The sequence below is a fragment of the Pleurodeles waltl genome, chromosome 6 (genome assembly GCF_031143425.1).
Source record: "Pleurodeles waltl isolate 20211129_DDA chromosome 6, aPleWal1.hap1.20221129, whole genome shotgun sequence".
Lineage (NCBI taxonomy): Eukaryota > Metazoa > Chordata > Amphibia > Caudata > Salamandridae > Pleurodeles > Pleurodeles waltl.
The window spans coordinates 246,181,463-246,203,391 of NC_090445.1; the positions used below are offsets into that span (position 1 = coordinate 246,181,463).

General features: G+C 45.0%; 1 protein-coding gene across 4 annotated transcripts in view; it reads left to right on the forward strand.

The window, feature by feature from the left end:
- TACO1 (translational activator of cytochrome c oxidase I) overlaps positions 1 to 21,929 on the forward strand; it is a 133,774-nt gene that overhangs the window by 32,218 nt on the left and 79,627 nt on the right. The window contains exon 1 of one of the 4 annotated variants that reach the window (XM_069238013.1): positions 18,929 to 19,584. The exons of 2 other annotated variants lie outside the window; for them this stretch is intronic. The gene's annotated coding sequence lies outside the window, so the exon portion shown is untranslated. Of the gene's footprint in view, positions 1 to 18,928; positions 19,585 to 21,929 lie in introns of those variants that run through there. One more of the 4 variants, XM_069238014.1, reaches the window with a different exon arrangement.

Sequence of the window (21,929 nt, forward strand, 5' to 3'; positions counted from 1 at the left end):
AAATAGAAAGGACTTCATGGTAAACTAGCTGCCATTGAGCAACATATTCACTTTTACGTGTTTGACTAACAATTCCTTTGGAGCTTTGGATCGTCTGTTCCAGTTTCATATCTGGAGCCACAGAATTGAACCTGTCTTCTCTGTCTTTCACCACAAAATATCTTTGGATGAATTTTCTGTAGAGGTATGTTTTTTTCACCTCTAGCGTCCTCACTCTTTCCAAATCCCAGGACACATATCTCAGGAAGTTTATGCAGTCAAATTTGCGAAACACAGTAATCAGTGACTCCACAGTCGTCACATGCAGCTCCCAATCACCTTCCCACTCAACATGTACCAAGTTTTTCACTAGAGCTACCATGTGTAAAACATTTCCCCAGTACTTGCAAAGTTCTGTCTTTACTTCACATTCTTTGACAAACTCTACGTAACTTGGTTCTCACTTTTTCTGATTTTGAACTGAGTGTATTGAACATTGCCTGGCTTTGCATTAAGTCTTTTGAATGAAGTGCACCGTGTGCCTTGTTCACTTCTAAGATAAGTTATGCAAAACCTAATTTGTCATACTTGTTCCAGAAAGCATTCCAACGCAATGTTTCTATAGCCTAAGATATGATGAGCATACCATGTAATGAATGAACATAATGAGGTGCGCTCAATTCTGACTGGACAGTGTTCCTTCTAAAGATTTTAGCTTCAGTAAGTGCATCATCTATGCCACATCCACTGAGATAACTTCCTGCATTCCGCACCACAACTGTTTGTCATGGGGAAAACGCCCATCATTTGATAAAGATCATCAAATTCTACTGGACTGCTCATTAAAATGTCAGCTACCATACCGAAAACACCTTCTTCACAGAAAATTGGCAGGATACGCTGGTCTTCAAGCTGAGCAAACACATTTTGGAAATTTTTAAGAGCGGTATATACTGCTGCGTAGTATGTGACTGGTGATGGCATAACTAGTAAAAACCCAACCTTCTTCAGTTGGATGGTATTCTGGGAGATCAGAGCATGAATTCCAGCTCACAGAGGAACAGGCCTTTCTTCATCCTTCAGTCCGCACCGAATAAGCGATATGATAAATTCAAGTTAAATCAGCTTTGCAGACCACAGCATCAGGTAGAAGAAGATCCATGTCCTCAGCCACTTTGAAACTTCTGGTAAACTGGGACGTATTGATGACTTGTAGTGATTTTGCATACATTGGCAAGACAGTTGGTTTATACGTTTGCAGCTTTGTTTGTTTATGCTTACAGCTGAGATAGCTTGTTTTCCAGCAACTACTACTTTGATACAGTCCTGAAAATGCATCAATGCAGTATTGTGTGTGCTGGATGTTCCAGATAAAGGAGAGCTGTCTTCAAAAATAAAAATTATCAAGAGCAGCAATTGTAAATCCTCTCCTGGTAAAGTCACTTGGAAGTGGTGTCGGATTTGCAAGATTTTACAGCATGAGCTGCTAACAAGTTCCTGCGCTGTACAATGTTATTATAAACTGTTGATAACACTAATCCTATTCATTGAAGCGATTAGTTCTCTACTTTTGCACTTGTCATAGATTGTGTGGGCAGTCACCATGTGTAGCAGAGTTTTCTTTTTGCTGTGATGTAATTCATAAGACATGATTTTGAAAAGACAGTACATTTGCACAGCATAAGTCTGTCGGTTCTTGGAATTGTCTTCCACTTCTTCGCTTATATCTTCGAAGCTGTCATCAATGTTGTCGGCTTCTGTTCCGAACTCAAGAACTTTAGTTTGTAACGGTTTGGCTTTGCTGATATTAAACAATGATGTAAAAAATGTTAAGACAACATCAGGCTTTCATGTTGACTCCCATGATCTGCCGAGCTCTAGGGCATCACAAAATTTGTCATTAAGATCTCGCTGAGTGTGGACACGTAGCCAGCATTCGAGTGGCTTTAAAACATAGGGGGCATATTTATAATGCCCTAGCGCCACCTTATTGTAATTATTTTTTACGTGTGGCCCAACGAGGCTGAAATCCCAGCGCCGTATTTACAAGGTGCATGCATTGCGCCACTCTGTAACCCTTTGCGCTATAATATGCCTGCGACAGGCATAATGTATGCAAAGGGGGCGTCCCCCCGTTAGGGGAGCTGGAAAAATGGCATAAGGAAATCTATGAGATTTCCTTGCGCCATTTTTTACAGCACTTTTAACCCCTGCTTGAGAGCAGACGTTAAAAGGGGGCTTCCATTCTTTAAAATGGGGCCCTATGCACTCTGCAGGAGTAGCACCAATAGCGTCATGAGAAATTAGGCTATTGCCCCCCCACCCTGCGCCATGGTGCAGCGTATTTTAAAAACGGTGCACGCAATGTGGCGGTAGGGGGGTGCTAAGGGGTGCAGGGACAGTGAAGCTGCACTCAGTGCAGCGCCACTTTCCATAAATCTTCCCATTAATTTGCTTTTATTAGGAGTGCAAACTTAACTGAAGGCTGGCAGTTACGTTGCTGCTGGGAGCTCAGTGTACATTCATATTTTCGAATGTATGCATGCATGCAGTTCGGGTGGGCATACAAATCTGTTGCAAATACAATCATCTCACTGTTTAGATCAGCTACTCGGCTGAAAACTTCATCTTGGAAGAAACTAACTACAGATAAAAACATGTTTGCCCTTTGAGACTCACATACTTTCTACTTTGTTCTTTAATCAATCCCTTTGGCCCTTGGTCTGGATTAACCACAGATAACACATTAAAGATCCTCTGCTTTCTGATCAGATATTGGAGGTGGACGCTGGGTTTGGTTGTCGTCGCTTTGTCAAAAGACTTGGATTCTTGTTGTGATTCACCAGTTTCTGCTATTATTTTGACATTTTTTTTCAGGCTTTTTTCTATTGTATACGACTCGCACCACTTGTTACAATGATAAAGCATTTGATCCTCTTCATCCACCAGTTTTTGGGAACTTCGTCTTGCTGTATTTCTGCAGAATGTCAAACTCTCTTCTGTCCAGCTGCAGTTGATGTTAACTTTTCTTTTGGATTAGTTTGACATAAGACACCTTTTGTTGAAGGAGTCCTTAAATTTTGTAGTTTAGCAACACTCTGTCAGGAGGTAAAGATCCTCTGCTACCACCTGCTTTGCTCATGTTTACAAATTTGAATCAGTAGAAAACCTGAAACAAAAACAATATTAAAATAAATTATAGATATGATGATTAAAACACATCATTATAGAGCCGCCATTTTGGAAAATGGCAGAAGGGTTGCTCTGAGGATATATTTTCTGTATCTATAAGACTACTTGACCCCCAAAACCTATGTTTTGACACTAAAATAAAATATATAGCTCTCATCATTCCTGAAATATTACATCATCACTGCAACACATTTGCCATTTTTAAAAACGTCCAGAAAACATTAGCCAGGATTAGCAATGTCTACCCAAGTTAAATTACTTCTCAAATGATACAAAAATACAAATCAAAAATGAAAATCTCTGGACAACAATTTTCATCAAGGGGCCAGGACTATTACAGTAGTCCTGCTTCCTTCAACTCCTACTTCAGAACCCTTGCTGCCCTTCACTGAGGCCTCAGTAAAACCTGGCAGCCTAGGAAAATCCATCTTTGGCTCCTTCAGTTAATAGACTTGTAGCCAGACGTTATCACCGTGCTCCTATGGATCCAGCCTGCCTCTCCGTGCACCCTTCTTTTGAGAGATTGATCATATAAGCATCCTGCTCAACGGCCAGATAGCAGGCACATTCCCTGCAACAAGGAATCTAAATAATTTTAGTCTTGGAGGAAGAAAATCTTCCCAGCGGGCAATATGGTATTGAAATCCCTGAATGGCAATTGTCTTTTGGCCCACTATACATACATGCCCAATATATATATATATATATATATATATATATATATATATATATATATATATATACATACACCCCCCCCCCCCCCCATGGAGCCACCATACAATGGCTGTTGTTTATGTGGCTACAAGACTGACTCCTTCTTGGAACATTTCAGAACCAGTGAGGCAGCACCCTCAACCCCCAAGAGATTACAGTCAGGTTCTGCACTTTAAAGGTTTCTCTGGATGGCTTGTCAGCATACCAGCCACAGAACCACCTGGTCCATCAATACAGGGGTAAAGCAAATGGGAAAGGCCATGAATCCCGCCAGCAACCCTCCTCCTCCTCTTCTTCTTCCCTTCCCTGTGGAAAAGCAGTCTTAATTCTCTTTTCCCCAAGCCCTCTCAGAGCCTGTGGGAAGGCAAGTCCTGCTTTCTGCTGGCCTGGGAGGCCATTACTTCAGACCTGTGTATTCTTCAAATACTAAAAAGAGGTTATACCACCCCCGTTCAACCCGTCATCCTCCCCTTCCCCGGACCATCTTGCCATCCAAGAGGAAGAGTTTACTCCTTTTTGGAAAGGAGCAGTGGAGTTCGGGCCTTAGCAGGAAAAGGGGAAAGAATGCTACCCCCGTTATTTCATTCTACCCAAGAAGGATGGAGGAACTGGTCAGATAGGGTTGTCTAGTCTTGGAACACACTACCCGAGTATCCATTTCCTTTCAAGGAAGCTCCTTAAAACCATCCTGTTTTATGTATTCATCCATGGAGCATCGTTATTAGGGTCCATATCACTTGGTTGCCTCAATGTATTCAGCACTCTTAATAAGTTTCTAAAGTGATGGGACGATGCATATCCTCATGATTTCATTGGAGGTGGAAAATACTTTTTCGAAAAGGCTTGTTTTCAGTTATTTTTCATTTTTATTATTGAAGCTACCAGGTTTGGTTGCTTTTTCAGATATGGGCGAATAATGTTTCTGAACTGAGCTCCCACCATGTGGAGTGACTTCCCACTGTGAATCTTTAGGTTAAATGTGGCCTGAACAATCAGACTTGCATGAATGGTGTGCTTTAGAGAGCACTATAGGGACAGTGACTGGCAATATTTTTGGCCATGTCCTGCCTCAGCTTTGAAAACATTCATAGGAGTCTGAACTTTATTCTGTGTGCCAACAGAAGCGAATGCAGTTCTTTAAGGTTTGGTGTAAAATTGGATGATTTCTTTAAATCAAAATTGATTTTGGTTGCTCTCAGTACCTTTCTTTGGATGCCAGGCATAAAGAACATTGCAGTTGTCAAGTCTTGATAACGCTAAGATTCAGAGTTACGAGGAAGCAGTGACTGTTTAAGGATTACTCTCAGTGCCATAATATGGAATTTGAAGATGTTGATTATTGCAATGGTTGTGATGACCACATGAAGAATCCAAGTCGAAACATACTCAAGATTTGTATTCTGCTTTACCAATCGTATTGTATTTCTGACTCAATTATCCCTGCGCCTTCGTTATTTTCTAATTTCCCTATTTCATAACTGATTACCTTTGTACTGGAACCTTATCCCTTCCTAGGATGTTTAAAACTCATTTGATCAGTTACTATGATTTTTCTCTAGAATCAGACTTGTGCAACAAGTTCACCTCTGAACCTTCATCGTTCTTTGTAGATTTGTACCATAGTTTAGATTGCTTGCATCTCATAAACCTTTTTGACTTCCTCAATCAGAGCATCCTAAGCCTGGCTAGCAACACTGTTGAAGGAATCTCAACATTGACTTCTTAATAGGAACCGTAGGAAGAAATGTGCTAACCTCTTGAGGGGGTGTATTAGCAAGTATTTGGATAGACCTAGAAAGTCCCAAAGAATAAAGAAAAAGATTAATTGTCAGCATTTTATTCCCCTCAGTTTGTCCCTATTCAGACAGAATAATTTTTCCCTCTAGGAAAAGACCGTCCCAATGGGGAACACACAAGAAATACATTACTGGTAGTATTTCCAATCCTGAATCAATGAATCTGACTGGAAACCGTCTCTGGCGGTTGAGAAAAAACACAGGGTATAATAAACCTTGAAGAATGAAGAAAAACTAGTCTTCAGAAAAAAAGATAATAAAAGCATTTCATTTAACTAAAATCAGAATGGACAGACTCCATGTTCTGAGATATTTACCACAGTTTTTTGTTTTTATGGTATTATATATCTGTGGACACGGTTTCCTTTCTTTTCTTGTAAAATGGAGAAAATGTGTGTAGCGCTGATTTAGCTCCTTGTTGTTTAAACTCTATTTTGATGGTTTACCATTTTTCATAATATAGTGGCTTACAATGGTAAATGGTGCATTCGTACCTGTTTGCTTGAGGTTGGAGAGATGTATTTTGCTGTGTTCAAAGTGTGGGGATTCCACACATGTGTCAACATGTTCCACTGTTTATGAATATAATGAATATAAGCATACTTGAGAAGTGATGGTACAGGTAGCTAACCTTCTCTTTCTTTCCCTGCGTTAGGCCCCAGTCCAGCGAAGGTACCCAGGCATGTGAAGGACCAACTAGGCCTCTGTATTCTCTGCTGCTGCCTCCCGGGTCACTCAAAGAAACAAGTATTGGCAAAGCCAATAGGGCTTGCTTTTCCAACTTATTGGCTTTGCCAATGCTTTTGCTGAAGCTGTTCAGCATCTGCAAAAGGAAATGGAAAAAAAGTGTGTATGCGTCATGATGCATACACATCATGATTCTGCTGCATCCCATTGTGATTACATATTTGCAGGCACGCACCATAATGCAGCCACCAATTTGTATTTGTTTTTTGTCACTGGTCTAAGATGACGGACGACAATCATGGAGTGACCAATAAAAATATCAAATGTGAATTTGAAAAAAGAGCTGTCCATCAGATGGCAGCTGATGGGCCCTCGAAAAACTGTAAAAAAAATATATATATATTTTTTTAAAGGCTGCAACAGGACGTGCCTGAGTAATGGAGAAGTGCTTTGGGGGGAAAGGGAATGCTGTGTCCGGGAGAAGCAACAGGGTAGGGGAGCAACGGAGGTACTTGAGGCGGGGGAAGAAATACAATGTTAAAAACGCAAAAAAACAAAAAAAAAGCGGTGTGGGAAGCAATGGGCGAGTGTAATGTCGGAGCACTACTTAAGAACGACTCCACCACGGTCTACAGGTAAGAATGCTGCAGGTTCGATTTATTTAGTAAATTAAAGCACGAAGGTGAGCCCATCAGGCAACATCCAGGTTGCCCTGCTCCATTGGCCAACTGCAGTGCCCCAAAAAGCTGACATTCTTGAGTCAGAACATCTGAATGCAGCATGAGGACTGGAACACCCATATATCAACCTATCTAATTACCTACCACAAATAGGCATGTAACACAACCAAAGAAATGCAACAATAAAGTAAATAAATACAAAGATGGTGACAGGAAGATACATCATCTCCCCTTCTAATACACTCAAAACAAAGAGAATCTCTTGTAAGTATACAGGTTTCCTAAATCTCAAACAAATAAATAATTTACCTAGAAAATTCTTGCAAGTATCCAGGTTTCTTAGATACACGATCACAGGTGGTAGTAACAACATCACTACTAGTCTTCGTGGTTTCTTTTGTGCTTGGATGATGACTTGAACCTTGATCATCCTGATTAGACTCAGGAAATACAGTCATATCAGATGATGTCACTGAAGAATGTTTTCCAGGTCACCTGTTGTGATGAACTTGCATTGAGCAACTGCTGTCGAAATTGCAATGAAGTATTATCATGCATAAAAAAACTAAATGTAATTCAAGTATAATCACCTGGTACAGAAACGTTTTTCATCATGAGTTTTTTAAAGTCATTAAAAGCAATTAAATTCATTTTAGCCCACCAACGTCCATCTGTCAATTTGACCGTTGTACAAGCAAATCTAACAACTTTAAATGGACCATTATAGTGAAATATAGCTTTGGATCTTTCATGTCTTATTACCCAAGTTTCAACACAAATCTACTCGTCACCCATTGAACGAACCGTATCATGGCATCTCTTCATTTTACTATGGGAATCTGCCACCTTGGGGGTTCTACAAATCCACTTGCTCGTTTACGTCTGGAGGACGATTTATCATCTAACCATCTTGGAACCAAACCAGTAGGAGACCACCTTCCCCTCAATAAAGAAAAAGGTGATATTCGGGTAACACTGTGGGAGGTATTGTGGTATGCTCAAACTTTACTTCTCACAAATATTTCCACATCCACGCCACAAGTCAAGGCTGTTTGACTACCTTCTTTAAGTATTCTATTCACCCTCTCCACAGCTCCTTCAGAATATGGACTATACAAGGCTACAGTATAATGCCTAATACAATTTTTCTTAAAAAAGGATTCAATTTTTTCAGATACCAATTGAGTCCCGTTGTCCATTACAAGTTCCAAAGGGTAACCCTCTAGAACAAACATCTTGTTAAAAAAAAAAATCAATGGCCAACTCTGTGCTCAGTTCACTCACAAAGTCATAATAGACTATCACATGGGCAGGTAAACGGCTATATAGATGGATAAATTAAGTACTCTACGGTTACTTATGGGTCTCTTTATTTTCTCTATGTAAGGCTCATGCTTTGGTCCTCTCTGGCTTGGTTCATAATGGTCGTCTCTGTTCTTCCTCTCCCTTCTAGTCTCGACCGGGCTGGAACACCGTGGTTGTCGTGCCCATCAGACAGGCGAGGAATCAACCACAGGAAAGTGTATACTCTTTAATTTTGTCTTATTTCTATGGGGGTGGGTGTAAGTGAGATAATCACAGTTTTCCATATCCAGTCACTGTGATGTCATGCTTGTTTCTTTTACTTTAAAATGTAGTATGTGAGGCTCGTTCCTATCTTCCAAATAAGAGAAGACAGTCTCTCAGACTGGTGTCGCCTCTTCACAACTACTCGTTTTCAACCCTCCCACTCGTCCTGGCAGATGCCCACGTACCTGAGTGAGCCATGCACCTCCAGTAGCGTGGCGGGGCGACACGAGGAGATGATGGCCTCCCCGCTTACTTCACCAACTCTCATCCGGTTCCCTGGAAATTTCCGACAGGGCGCTGGAGCCTCCCGAGTCGTCCTGTGCCGGTTGGTCTGGTCCTTTGGTAGTCTCCCACGGTATCTCCGTTTGGTTCTCCTCTCTTCCTCTCTTGTTGGCATTCCTTCCTTCTGGGTTCATTGTCCTTCCGATTTCCCGCCACCGTTCATTACGGGGCTGATCAGAGTCACACTCAAGGCCACGCCCCTCCTCACGTCTCTCTTTAGATGTCTTAAAGAGACAGACATCTCATGTAGTCTGTGAGAAAAATTCAGGCACATCTTGTGTTGTGGAAAGAGACAGGAAGGGCTACGGTAAAACCTCATCTAAGCTGACATTATCCAATTACATGGACCTATTTGGAAAAATAGTAAGTACAATTAAATACCTTTATCTGTCTGGTGGTGTCAAAATAGGACCAGAAAAATCTAGTGCTACTTTATTCCATGGGCCTTCTGGCAAAGGAGTAGGCACCAAAGGTTTTTCCCCTCAACTTCCAATGTTTGTTAGAAAACAAACATTCCTTGTATTTGTCAACAAAATCCTCTACATGTTTATCAATATATGGCCACCAAAAATTCTGTCCAAACATTTTCTTTGTGGCTGTAGTTCCCAGATGCCAACGATGCGCCAAGCTAATCCCTCTAGACCTCAAATCCTAAACTATCCAGCCTGTAAAAAAAAAAAATCAGAGACTCTATTGTAAGCTGAGAAGACATTTGACAAAAATAGTGTACCCCTCCATTGAACTGTTTGAGGGAAATCCATCCCTTGTTGACATACTCCACCACTTTAGTCAGAAAAACATCAATACATGCTTTGCTCCAATAATCTTCACTGATGGTACTTGACATGTATTAACTACATCAATAGCAGCTACCATACATTCTGAGTCAACACCCTGACCATAATCAACATTTTTATTTTTGGCCAAAGGAAGTCTAGGGAATCGGCACAACCATTAGTACACCCTGGAATATACGTGACCTTAAAATTATATTCTTGAAACTTTGGCAGAATTCTTATTAACCTAGAAGAAGCCACAGATCCCCCCTTGTCCCCTAATAGGCTTATGATCAGTATATAAGCCAAAATTTGTGTCCCATCCATAAGTTTTAAACTTTTTTTATTGCCCATGCACATGCTGTTTTCCTTTTGATGGTACTGTATCGCTTTTCAACATCAGAAAGCATTCTTGAGGCAAAGTATGTTCTTCTGCACCAACCCCTTGATACAAAACTGCACCCAGCCCAACAGCACTGGCATCAACACATATAGGGGGTTATTACAAGTTTGAAGGAGGTGTTAATCCGTCCCAAAAGTGACAGTAAAGTGACGGATATACCACCAGCCGTATTACGAGTTCCATAGGATATAATGGACTCGTAATACGGCTGGTGGTATATCCGTCACTTTACTGTCACTTTTGGGACGGATTAACACCTCCTCCAAAGTTGTAATAACCCCCATAATACCTACTAATGATGTAGTTAATGTAATGGTCCAATAGTTTCCGGCCTTCAGTACCAATACAATTAAAGAGTAGAGCTAATTGAACAATATGCCATAACATCTATGGCTACCAAGTAGTTTTGAAAGGCACAAAACCAACAGTTCCACTCCAAAGCGGGTTTGCCAGGGTTGGCCAGATAATGTGGAGATTGCTGAACATGTCCACTAGCAGCCACAGTGATCAACTTCCATGTTTATGCAGGTTAAAAATAAATACTCAGATCACTGGTTATGATGCAATATAAATATCATGCAGATCGAAATGCTATGTGACATGCCTGCACTGCAAGTGATAAGCTTAGCACCCTTCTGTAAGAATACAATCATTATTTGCTTCTGTTTTTGCATTGTGCGCTAATGTCAGCACATGTCATGAAATTTGCGAGGTCAGGGCCACTTAATATGGCCACCAGCATGTTGCGTGCAGCATGTTGGTTACATCAGCACAACTACGCTAATGCACATAAATGCGGTGCCTGGCAGATGATTATAGATCTTGCATGGAGGCTGCGTCAGCTCGGATACTCTATGCAGCCACAATAACGATTTCTTCATGGTGGCTGCGTCACCTCTAATACTTGGTGTAGTTGGCTCCTCAGACTACTAGGTGACTCCTCCACAAATGCCCAAGAATGAACACAACCCGGCAACCTCGACTCAATCGGTTGATCGATGCTCAGCAAGGACGATGCCGATGAGCTGTCTATTCCTTCATCGCTCGTCGCCAAATATGTAGTATCGAAGCACTACTCAAGAACGACTCCACAACCAACAGGTAAGAATGCTGCAGGTTTTATTTATTTAATAAATTAAGGTACAAAGGCAAGCTCACCGGCCAACATCCAGGTTGCCCTGCTCCAGCGGCCAACTACAGAACCGTGACTAGCTCACATTCTGGAGTCTGAAAAACCTGAAGGCAGCATGAGGTATGGAACACCCATATATCAACAATCTAATTACCTAGCACAGGTAGGCAAGTAACACAACCCAACCAAGGAAATTAAACAATAAAGTAAATAAATACAAAGACGTTGATAAGAATATACATCATGGAGGGGTTGGGAGGTCTATTTGAGGGGTGAAGCAGCACGCTATGAAGAGACCAAGAAAACAAATTCACCCTCATGGAGTGCTGAAAGAAAAGGAAAATAAACAGTTCCCTGAATCTGTGCAGTACAACGATACAAATCATTCAATCCAGAGGACAGTAACAAAGGTATGCTCCACGGGACGGACATACACAAGAACAGAAAGTAGAACCATTCAATAAGAAGTAAGCAAATGAACGTGAGTGAGCACACTGCAAGTGCTGGTTATGATACTAGAGCCATTTTTGCAGAAACAGACTTAAAAAGGATATTTCTAATTCAATAGCATTGCTGATCGAAGGTCTTGCCAGACATGTTTCTCACTGAGGCATCTTTTACTCCTCTGGTGTCGAGAGACACATCACCAAGGGCACTGTGTCATTTTAGGGAGAAAAAAAATTAAAGAGTACCCCAGACTGGTGGATCTGTGTTTTGGTGACTTACCAGAATGAAGACACCGCATTTCCAGAAACGTTTAAATTAACTTGTTTGGAGAAACACTTTTTACTAAAAATCCAGTTCTGCTTGGAGCGCCTTTTAAAGAGAAATAACAAACTTACCACATTTCTTAATCAAGGAATTACAGTAACATTTTATTATAAAAAGTGCCTGTGATTAGGAGTTTAAGGAAAAGACCCCATAGTGTATGTGCTAAACAGGCACAGACTCTGAAAACAGTAGCATGAAAAAAATCAGTGTAATTCCCATCTCATGTTCACTTCATTGCCATTGATGCTGTTTCTCCGTGGCAGGAAGGGGCAGGCAAATTCCAAAGTTCACATCCCAGGCCAAGCCATGTACTGGATTTATCCTACACTTTGTCCTGGTGGGCATACCTTAAATTAATCCACAGAAGAATTACATTTTACCACTGACCATAGGAAAGGCGTGGAGGGGATATTCTGTTTAATGTGTTTGACAGTCCCATTGGGGTATGACTACCAAGATGGTCTGTGGTTGCACTTTCCAGAAAATCCCATGTTCAATGAAAAGGGCGACTCCTCTGACCTCCTGGTCAGCGTCTGTTAACATCCCCAGCTCCTCCTGCTGCCTCTGAGCCTGCCTGACTCTCAGTTCGAGGCCCTCCTCCACCTGCAGGCTCCTGCCTGCGCCTTATCCCTGGTGGCGTAGTGGCCAACTACAAGTATCTTCGGTCTCTCTGTTCTCTCCTTACTCCTGCCTTTTAACTCTGCTTTCACTTCATTTTTCTATTTGTTTTCCTTTTTTCTGTCTCCTCTCTCCTTTTCTGTCTCTTCTGTTCCCTCGCCCTCACGCACCGCTGCTGCTCCTGCAGCCCCACCAGCCTTCTCCTCCCCCGTGAAGCACTTTTCCTGCCCTCCTGCCTCCCAGCTGACCGAACCTCACTCCCCTTCTTAATGGTGGGTGCGCACAGCAGGCGCACCAAAGGCAAGCCCATCTGCACCTGGACTGCACCCAGCGCCAGAAACCCTTAATCTCTGATAAGCCATTCCCTGGCCACCCTCCATTACAGCACCAAGACCCTCCACTGCTTAAACACCGGCTGTCTCAGCGCCTGCTGCACCGCATCTCCTAAAGACACCCATGGAGCTTTTTCCTGCTGGAACTGCAACCTCAGTTTCAGCCACAACAAACAGCCGGAACACCCCAAACCACTGACGCCAGCCACAACCTCATCAACTGCCTCCTTCTGAATATACGCTCCCTCCATAAGCACACCACTGAACTTTTGGACCTCATCGTTTCCACCCGTCAAGACATCGCATTCCTAACCGAAATGTGGACCAACCCCACCTCCGGACCAGACATCGCATTCCCGGATGGCTAAAACATCCTAAGGAAGGACCCGCCCTCCCGTCCAGGCAGAGGACTGGTCATCGTACACAAGCCCTCACTCCGCATCACGGAGGAACACTGCACCACAATAGAACCCCTTTACTTCCTGATCCACGCCACTCACAACTCCTCCCTCCACGGCACCCTGGTCTACAGACTGCCTGGCCTCCGCCCAGCTTTCATCAACGCCATTGTAGACATCACCTCCCCTCCCCCCAAACGTCCTGGCATCCACTGACTACCTCCTCCTCAGCAACTTGAATTTCCACCTCGAGGACCACAACGACCGAAACACTGCTTCCCTACTCAACTTTCTTGCCACCCTCGGCCTCAGGCAACTGATCTCCGTGCCCATGCACACTGCAGAACACACACTAGAGCCCATTTTCACCTCAAGCAAACGGATTACCATCAAGAACATCTCCTCCCCGGACTGGACTGACTATCACTGCCTACACCTCACCATCACCACACTCAACAGCCGCGTCCCCAGGGCTCCTCACTGGAAATGGAATGAAATCACTGACGAGCAGCTCACCACGACCCTTGCCAAATCACCCCCGCCTTCTACTGACGATGACAACACAGCATGCAACCTCAACTCCTGGATCACCAAATGCGCCAACTCCTTAGCCCCCTTCCGATCAACTTCGGTCAAGCGCATCCCAAAAAAAGCCAGCTAGTTCACCACAGAACTCCAAGAATCCATGCGCACCTGCAGGCCCCATAGAGAAGAAACGGAGAAACAGCAAAACCAGCAAAGACCTCTCCTCCTTCAGAGCTGCCACTGCCACCCACCATCGACACATCAAGAATGCAAAAAAAGACGGACTCCTTGAACGCATCAACACCTCCCTGCACAACATGTGAGAACTATTCACGGTAATGAACTAATTCACCAATCCCTCCTCTGAAGCCACCAACATCCCCCTATGGCAAGACCTCTGCAACAAATTGACCACTTTCTTCCACCGCATGATTAGGGACATTTATGATGGCTTCCTCCCGCAGAACTCACCCAGCTGCAGAACCTACGACCAACCCAGTCCTACAGAACCCACCTAAACCATCCACAGCTGGTCCACTCTCACCACAGAAAGGACTGAAAGCATCACGAACGGCATTCACTCCGGAGCTCCCACAGACCTCTGTCCTCACCACCTCTACAACAGAGCCAATGCATCCCTCGCCCCCGAACTCCACAAGACGCTGAACTGCCAACACAGCCACCTTCCCCAAAGATTGGAAACACACCAAAGTCCCCCCCCCTAGAGAAACCAACAGCCGACCCATCAATGCTAAAGAATTTCCGGCCCATCTCACTACTACCCTACCTGGCCAAATTACTGGAAAAAGCCATCAACTTACAGCTGCGACAATTCATCGAAGACAACAACTCTCAGGAGAACTCTCAATCTGGCTTGCACAGCAACCACAGCATGGAGACAGCTCTTCTTGCAGCCACCGATGACATCCGCACACTGCTCGACTGCGGCCTCACCGCAGCACACATCCTCCGTGACCTCTCAGCAGCCTTCGACTTGGTATCCCACAGCACCTTATGCACCAGACTTGACAACGCAGGAATCTGCAGAAAAACCCTGCAATGGATTCACTCCTTCCTCTCCGGAAGAACACACTGAGTCAGGCTCCCACCCTTCATATCTAAACCAACAGAAGTCAGCTGCGGAGTCCCTCAGGGATCCCCTCTGAGCCCAACGCTCCAACACCCCGCTAACAGCCATTGTCAGAGACCACGTAATGAACATCGTGTCATAAGCCGATGACACACAACTCATCATATCCCTCACTGAAGACCAGGACAAAACTAAGAGGAACTTTCACACCGGAATGGAAGCTGTCGCCACGCGGATGACGGAGAGCTGCCTCAAGCTCAACTCAGACAAGACCGAGCTCATCATCTTTAGAAACTCCACTTCAGCCTAGGACGAATCCTGGTGGCCACCATCTCTCAGCGCCCCACCTACTCCGACTGACCACGCCCACAACCTAGGTATCATCCTCGACTCCTCCCTATCAATGACCTGACAGGTAAACGCAGTCACCTCTTCCTGCTGGCACACCCTCCACCAACTTCGCAAAATCTTAAAATCTAAAATCTTAAATCGCAAAATCTTAAAATGGATCCCGGGCGACTGTCGCAAGACAGTCACCCACACCTTAGTCACAAGCAAGCTTGACTATGGGCAACGCACTCTAGACAGGCACCACAACAAAGAACATCACGAAACTACAATTCATCCAAACACCGCCGTCTGACTCATCATGAACCGCCCCCACCAGGAACATATCTCCCAACACCTGAGGATCCTCCATTGGCTCCAAGTGGAGAAGAGAATCAACTTCAACATAGCCATCACACTTACAAGGCCCTTCTCAACATTGGACTGGCCTACTTGAATCATCGCATCTCTTTCCATAACCCCACCAGACCCTTCTGCTCCGCCCAGCAGGCGCTAGCCATCATCCCACTTATCTGGAAAACCACCGCTGGAGGAAGATCTTTCACCTACCTCGCAACTAAGAGCTGGAAGAACCTGCGAACGCACCTCAGACAAAGTCCATAACTCACCATCTTCAGGAAGAACCTCAAGACATGGCTCTTTGAATGAGGCCCAGACCCACCACCTGCACCTTGAGACCCTCATGAGTGAGTAGTTGCGCTTTATAAACTGACTGACACATTCCTGCAAGAATCCACCCCTGCTAGTGCACACAGAGAGACTGTTGACTGATCCAGAAAGCATTACTCAGGAGTCACTGTGTCTGCTCCAAAGAGAGTTACTCAAACACTGGAGTCGCTGCCTACTGCTCCAGAAGGCATTACTCTGGTGCACTGGCGTCACTCTCGACTGCTCCAGAATACTCTGGTGCACTAGAGTCACTGCAAGTGCTCCAGTTACTCTGGCGCACTGGGGTCATTGCCTTTTGCTCCAGAAATCCTTACTCTGGCGCACTGGAGTCACTAAAAACTGCTACAAAATGTGGTACTCTGATGTACTGAAGTCACTGCAGACTGCCCCAGAAGGTATTTCTAAGGCATTACTCTGGCACAATGGAGTCACTGCCAACTGCTCCAGGAGGCTTTACTCTGACACAATGGAATCATTGCCGCCTGCTCCAGAAAGCATTTTCTGACCTACTGGAGTCACTGTTGACTGCTCCAGAAAGCATTACTCTGGCACACAGCAGTCACTGCCGACTGCTCCAGAAGGCATTACTCTGGCACACTAGAGTAACGGATGACTGTTCCAGAAAGCATTATTCTGAAGCACTGGAATCACTGCCAATTGCTCAAGAAAGCGTTACTCTGGCGCACAAGTCACTGCTGACTGCTCCAGAATACTTTGGCACACTAGTGTTAATGCTGACTGCTCCGGTTATTCTGGTGCACTGGGGTCACTGTTGATTGCTCCCAAAAGCATCACTCTGGTGCACTTGAGTCACTGCCAACTGCTCCAGGACACGTTACTCTGATGTACTGGAGCCACTGATGACTATTAGAGAAGGTATTACTTAGGCATTACTCTGGCACACTAGAGTTGGTGCCAACTGCTCCAGGGGTCATTACTCTGACACAATGGAATCACTGTTGCCTGCTCTAGGAAGCCTTTCTCTGATGCACTGGAGCCACTGTTTAGTGCTCCATAAAGCATTACTTGAGCGCACTACAGTAACTGCCAACTGCTTCAGAAATCATTACTCTGATGCACTGGAATCACTGCCGACTTCTCCAGAAAGAGTTACTTTAGAGCACAAGTCACTGCTGACTGCTCAAGAAGGTATTACTCTGGCACACTGGAATCACTGTCAACTGCTTCAGAAGACATTACTATGGCGCAATAGAGTCACTGCCGACTACTCCAGGATGCATTACAGAAAGCATGTGTCTGACGCACTGGAGTCATTGCTGACTGCTCTAGAAAGCATTACTCTGACGCTCTGGAATCACTGCCGACTGCTCCAGAAAGCGTTACTGTGGCACACAAGTCACTGTTGAATGATCAAGAAGGCATTACTCTGGCAAACGGGAGTCACGGCCAACTGCTCCAGAAGGTATTACTCTGATACACTGGAGTCACTGCTGAAGAAAGTTTGGGAATAGAGTATGATGAAGCACACTTAAAAGGGTTGGAGGATAAGCAAAAAGATGAGAAGCAGGAGGAGAGAAGGAGGAGGTAAAGTGAAGGGTGGCAGAGTGAAACAGGATGATCTATAAACTACGAAATATTGAGGCAGAGGAGACCTGGAACGAGGGAGGAAGTAGGGAAAGGTGAGAATGAAGGAGAAAAATGTACAGAGACAAAGCACGGGAGGTTGAAAGGTAAAAAGAAGAGTGAAGAGAATCGTGAGATGAGCGAATAGAATCCCAAACACAATGTGCTTTCCAAACAATGCACTTATTGTACTTAATGTTCGTGTGCAAACATGTCCGTTGCTTAAATCATCTCACGTTCATCAAGATAGATGGACTAAAGACCTGAGACTAGATATCACCAAAAGGAAAGTACCTCCTAGTAGAGACTGGACTGGGCACACTGTTTTTGCTTTTAGAAATGCTTCATCATATCTCTACACGGGAACTACAGCCCAGCTCCACAGAAAACTCCAGCGCAGCCAGAACGCCTCAGCACATCTCATCCTCAACCTCCCTCGCCACTAACACATCTCCACCCACCTCAGATCCCTACACTGGCTACCCGTCAACAAAAGGATGGTCTTCAAAATCCTAATCCACGCTCACAAAGCACTCCACAACACCAGACAGGCCTACCTCAACGATCGACTTAACTTCCACATCCCGACAAGCCAGCTCCGCTCCGCCGACCTCGCAACAGTCCCCCGCATTCAGTGCACTACATCCGGGGCCAGATCCTTTTCCCACCTCGCCGCCAAAACCTGGAACTCCCTCCCCACCAACCTACGCAAGACCCAGGACCTCCTGTTCTTCAGAAAGCATCTGAAGACCTGGCTCTTCAAGCAGTAGCACCCCAAGCGCCTTGAGACCCTACCGGGTGAGTAGCGCGCGCAACAAACTTATTGATCGATTCATTCATTCATCATAACATGCTAGGCATACTCTTCGCACACTCACTTAAGTTCCTCTTGACACAGGTTGGGTTGGGCGCACCTTGCTCACTCATTTAAGCCCATGCTTGCTTTCGGTGACAGTGAGCAAAGACGAAAGCACAATGCGTACCTGGCTCCGCCTGAGATGAAGTGCTCTCCGACGCCCTGGCCCTAGCCGTCTCTCGTAATGCAACCTGCTCCTAACGGAAGAAATCATGCCTACCGGGCCAGCTCCCACCCAGCCCCTCATTCCTCCGCACTACCTTTCCCTTCGCCAATACCCATCCATGGAGACCTCCAGCCATTCTCCCCGTCTAGCCCTGTCTGCTGGGCGGTAACCCCCGACCCAAGCCCTGGCCGGGGCCCCCCGACCAACCCCTACTGTCTCGGTTCGCGGACAAAATACTTCAGCGACCAACTAAGATATCGTCACAGGGATTCAAAAGAAGACTTTCGTACTGGTCACGTGGTGTGCGTCGTTGCTAGTGGTGCCATTTGGTCACATCCTCTAACGGGAGCTAGACACAGCTGCACCGGAACATAAACGCTGCTACACCGGAACTTACTGTCCTCGGCACCACTGCGCCCGTCCTGAGGCGAGCCCGGGGGGGCATTTCATGGACGCCGGGCTTGCTGCAGCTAGCTAGGTTCACTTTTGATTTCTGCGGGGAGGAGATAGTCATTAAAGACAGGGAGCCTCATCGCCTCCGAACTGCTGAGTTCCCACCAAGGCCTTCGCCCTCTGCTGGTGTGAAAGAGAAGGAGGGTGCTGTATTAGATGCGGCACTGACCGGAAGGTACTTCTTCGCACCCTAAGGTCATGAGTGATTCCACACTGTGGGGAATAGGTTTTACCCGGACAGGTAGCCCGGCCTCAGTGGAATAAAGAGCCTTGTGTATGGCAGTCTCCTAAAGAGCAGCAAATTGCATGCGTGCCTGTCAGGGGGGAAGTTTGGTTTGTGACAGAATAGCAGCCATGACTGACATAGTGGGGACAGGCCATGCTGTGGCATATAGGAAGTAGACTGTTGCCACTAGATCCAGTGCCGTGTTTGGCTATCAATATCCGCGTTACCTTTTTTTTCACCGGTGTTCGTCCACATGATGCAAATCGCAGGCCCATAGGTACAAAGGAGAATGCTAAACTCCGGTTCCCAGAATTACTGCCTGCTACAAAGTTTCAAATGTGAGTAAAGCGCAAGAGAGAGACACCTACAGGGGTGTGCAGTGAGGGAACTCTGTTCGCGTATTTGTATCTGAAGAATGGCTGCTGTGTGACAGAGGGCTAAGTGTGATGTGCTTTCTCTACTCCGTGTATTATTAGAATAAGCAGCCGTCTGCAATGCCATTTCTCTGCAAATCAATGCATGGTCTTCGAGTTTCCGTGTCATCTGTTTGAGCCCTTATAAGCAAGCCCATCATATCACTTGGATTCCCACAGTATTAAACTCTTTACTTCACTCCCAATCCTGGACCCTTACCTTCTCTTTGTCATTTCTTATTGTTAACCAGACAGCTAGTATTAATCTTCGAAGAATCTTTTTCCTCCTTCCAGATCTTATTTATTTGTAGCTGTACATCTCGCGATCTTACTTAGTCTCACAAGAACCACAATTACCTTGCAGTTTGTTTCAAAAACTCTTCATCCCTGTGTGCAAACGGCTCACTTCCTTCAGCGCGCTGAGGCTCTGGGTACAGGTTTGAGATCAAGGCACAAGTCTATGGTAGACAGCATCTAGGCACTTATTGAAAGGGTGGACGCCATCTACCCTGGGACGTCACAGAGTACCCCCCGGTAGGAGGAGGGCAGGCTTACCTAATACTGGAGGGGGCCCCCTCAGCCCTAACTGATGTGAGCGTGGGTGGCCCCTTCAGTATATCTTTGAGGGGGGGACGGAAGGCCCTCACGTTGTGTTACACCACTGCATCTAGGTTGGGCCCTACAGTAAACATGTATGGGATGGTAAACTTGCCCTGGTGTAATTTTCAGACCAGCACACCTTCAGCAGCGCCTGCACGTTGTCTGCTTCTATTCCGAGCAGCAACACATAGTCGAGAAAGGGGCTATCTGATTTCAGCTGAGCTCATAAAAAAAGGCTAAGTTTAAGGGTCCATCAGGCTTTCTTTTGTTGGAGTATCCTGGCTGAGAGCTATCAGAAGCCTCACACCTAAATGCAATGGAGGGGAAACAAAGGCACACAGCTTATTACTTTCCAGGCACATAAGAGAAGTAGGGTTTTGACTTTGTGCAGGCCCTATATAGAAGACATATGCATTCACTGTAAGAATGTCAGATGTGTTGGTCTGTCCCAACATTTACACAAATAAGTTAAATTCCACATTTTTTTTTAATAGTGCAATGCAGCCCATTGCACAGCGTCAGAGCGCTTTACATCACATGTACATTTTATACATTGACAATAAATCATATGTGTGTAATTCAATGTGCCGGATGTGTAACATAAGACAATGACCGTTACAAGGTGTATGAGCCACATGTCCTTCATAGCTCAATGTGCTATATTAGAATGATTACAGTTTATGAATAAGTAATAAAAAGGCCTTTGTTAAAAGTAGTAAGCCACTTACCCATTTACATAAAATAAAAATCTGTCATCTGCGTGTTACATAATATGCTTTGCAGGAGGCATATTAACCTTTAACCAACAAAAATACAATGCAGTGCATATCAATGCGAGATATCACAGAATCTTTTTGTCACATTTCTGGAGAACAGACTAAACAAACAATCCGAAACAGGGATCTATAGCACCTACTGCAACAGTAATTTCCCTCGACCTCCCCTCTCAGATAGGATCCACACGGAACCAATCCTTTCGTATATCATGAGTAACAGAGACACAACCTCACCACAGCTGGTTGTCACCTCTCAGTGCTCCACTCTGAACATAACTCTTCCACGCCAGTGAACCGTTCAAGTAGTGTCCCCAATGCAACACATTTGTTAGTGCCCCCTTCTCCCTACGTGTTATCCGCATATATTGTTCTTCAGCAGTAACCCATTCCATTAAATCTTGGATCCAGCAATGGATGGATGGGTTCTGGGCACTCATCCAGGCAGTAGCCACCCTGCGCTTGGCCAGTACCAGAGATAGTTGTGTGAGCCTAAATGGGATACTCCTGCCCCAGTCTCCGCACTATCCCTAAAAGACATGTCAAAGGCGTTACTTCTAGCCCCAATCCCGTTACTTCCTCTAATCTCCGAACCACCTTCCGCCAAAATCGGTGCACCATCCTACAGGACCAAGCCAAGTGGAGAAAGGAGGCATTGAATGCGCCACATCTGGGACACCCAGCTCCCCCCCCTTACTGGATCTATCTTATTGAGACAGTCAGGTGTGATATACGTCTGATGCACAAAATTGAAGTGTAATAGTTTAAACCTGTTGTTGCATGACACTGTGCGCACCAGCGACATCGCCGTTGCCCAGTCCTCCCCCTCCATGGGGTCCCCCAGTTAATGCTCCCAAGCCCTACGCGCAACACTTATTGCGCCAGGTTGATCTCCCC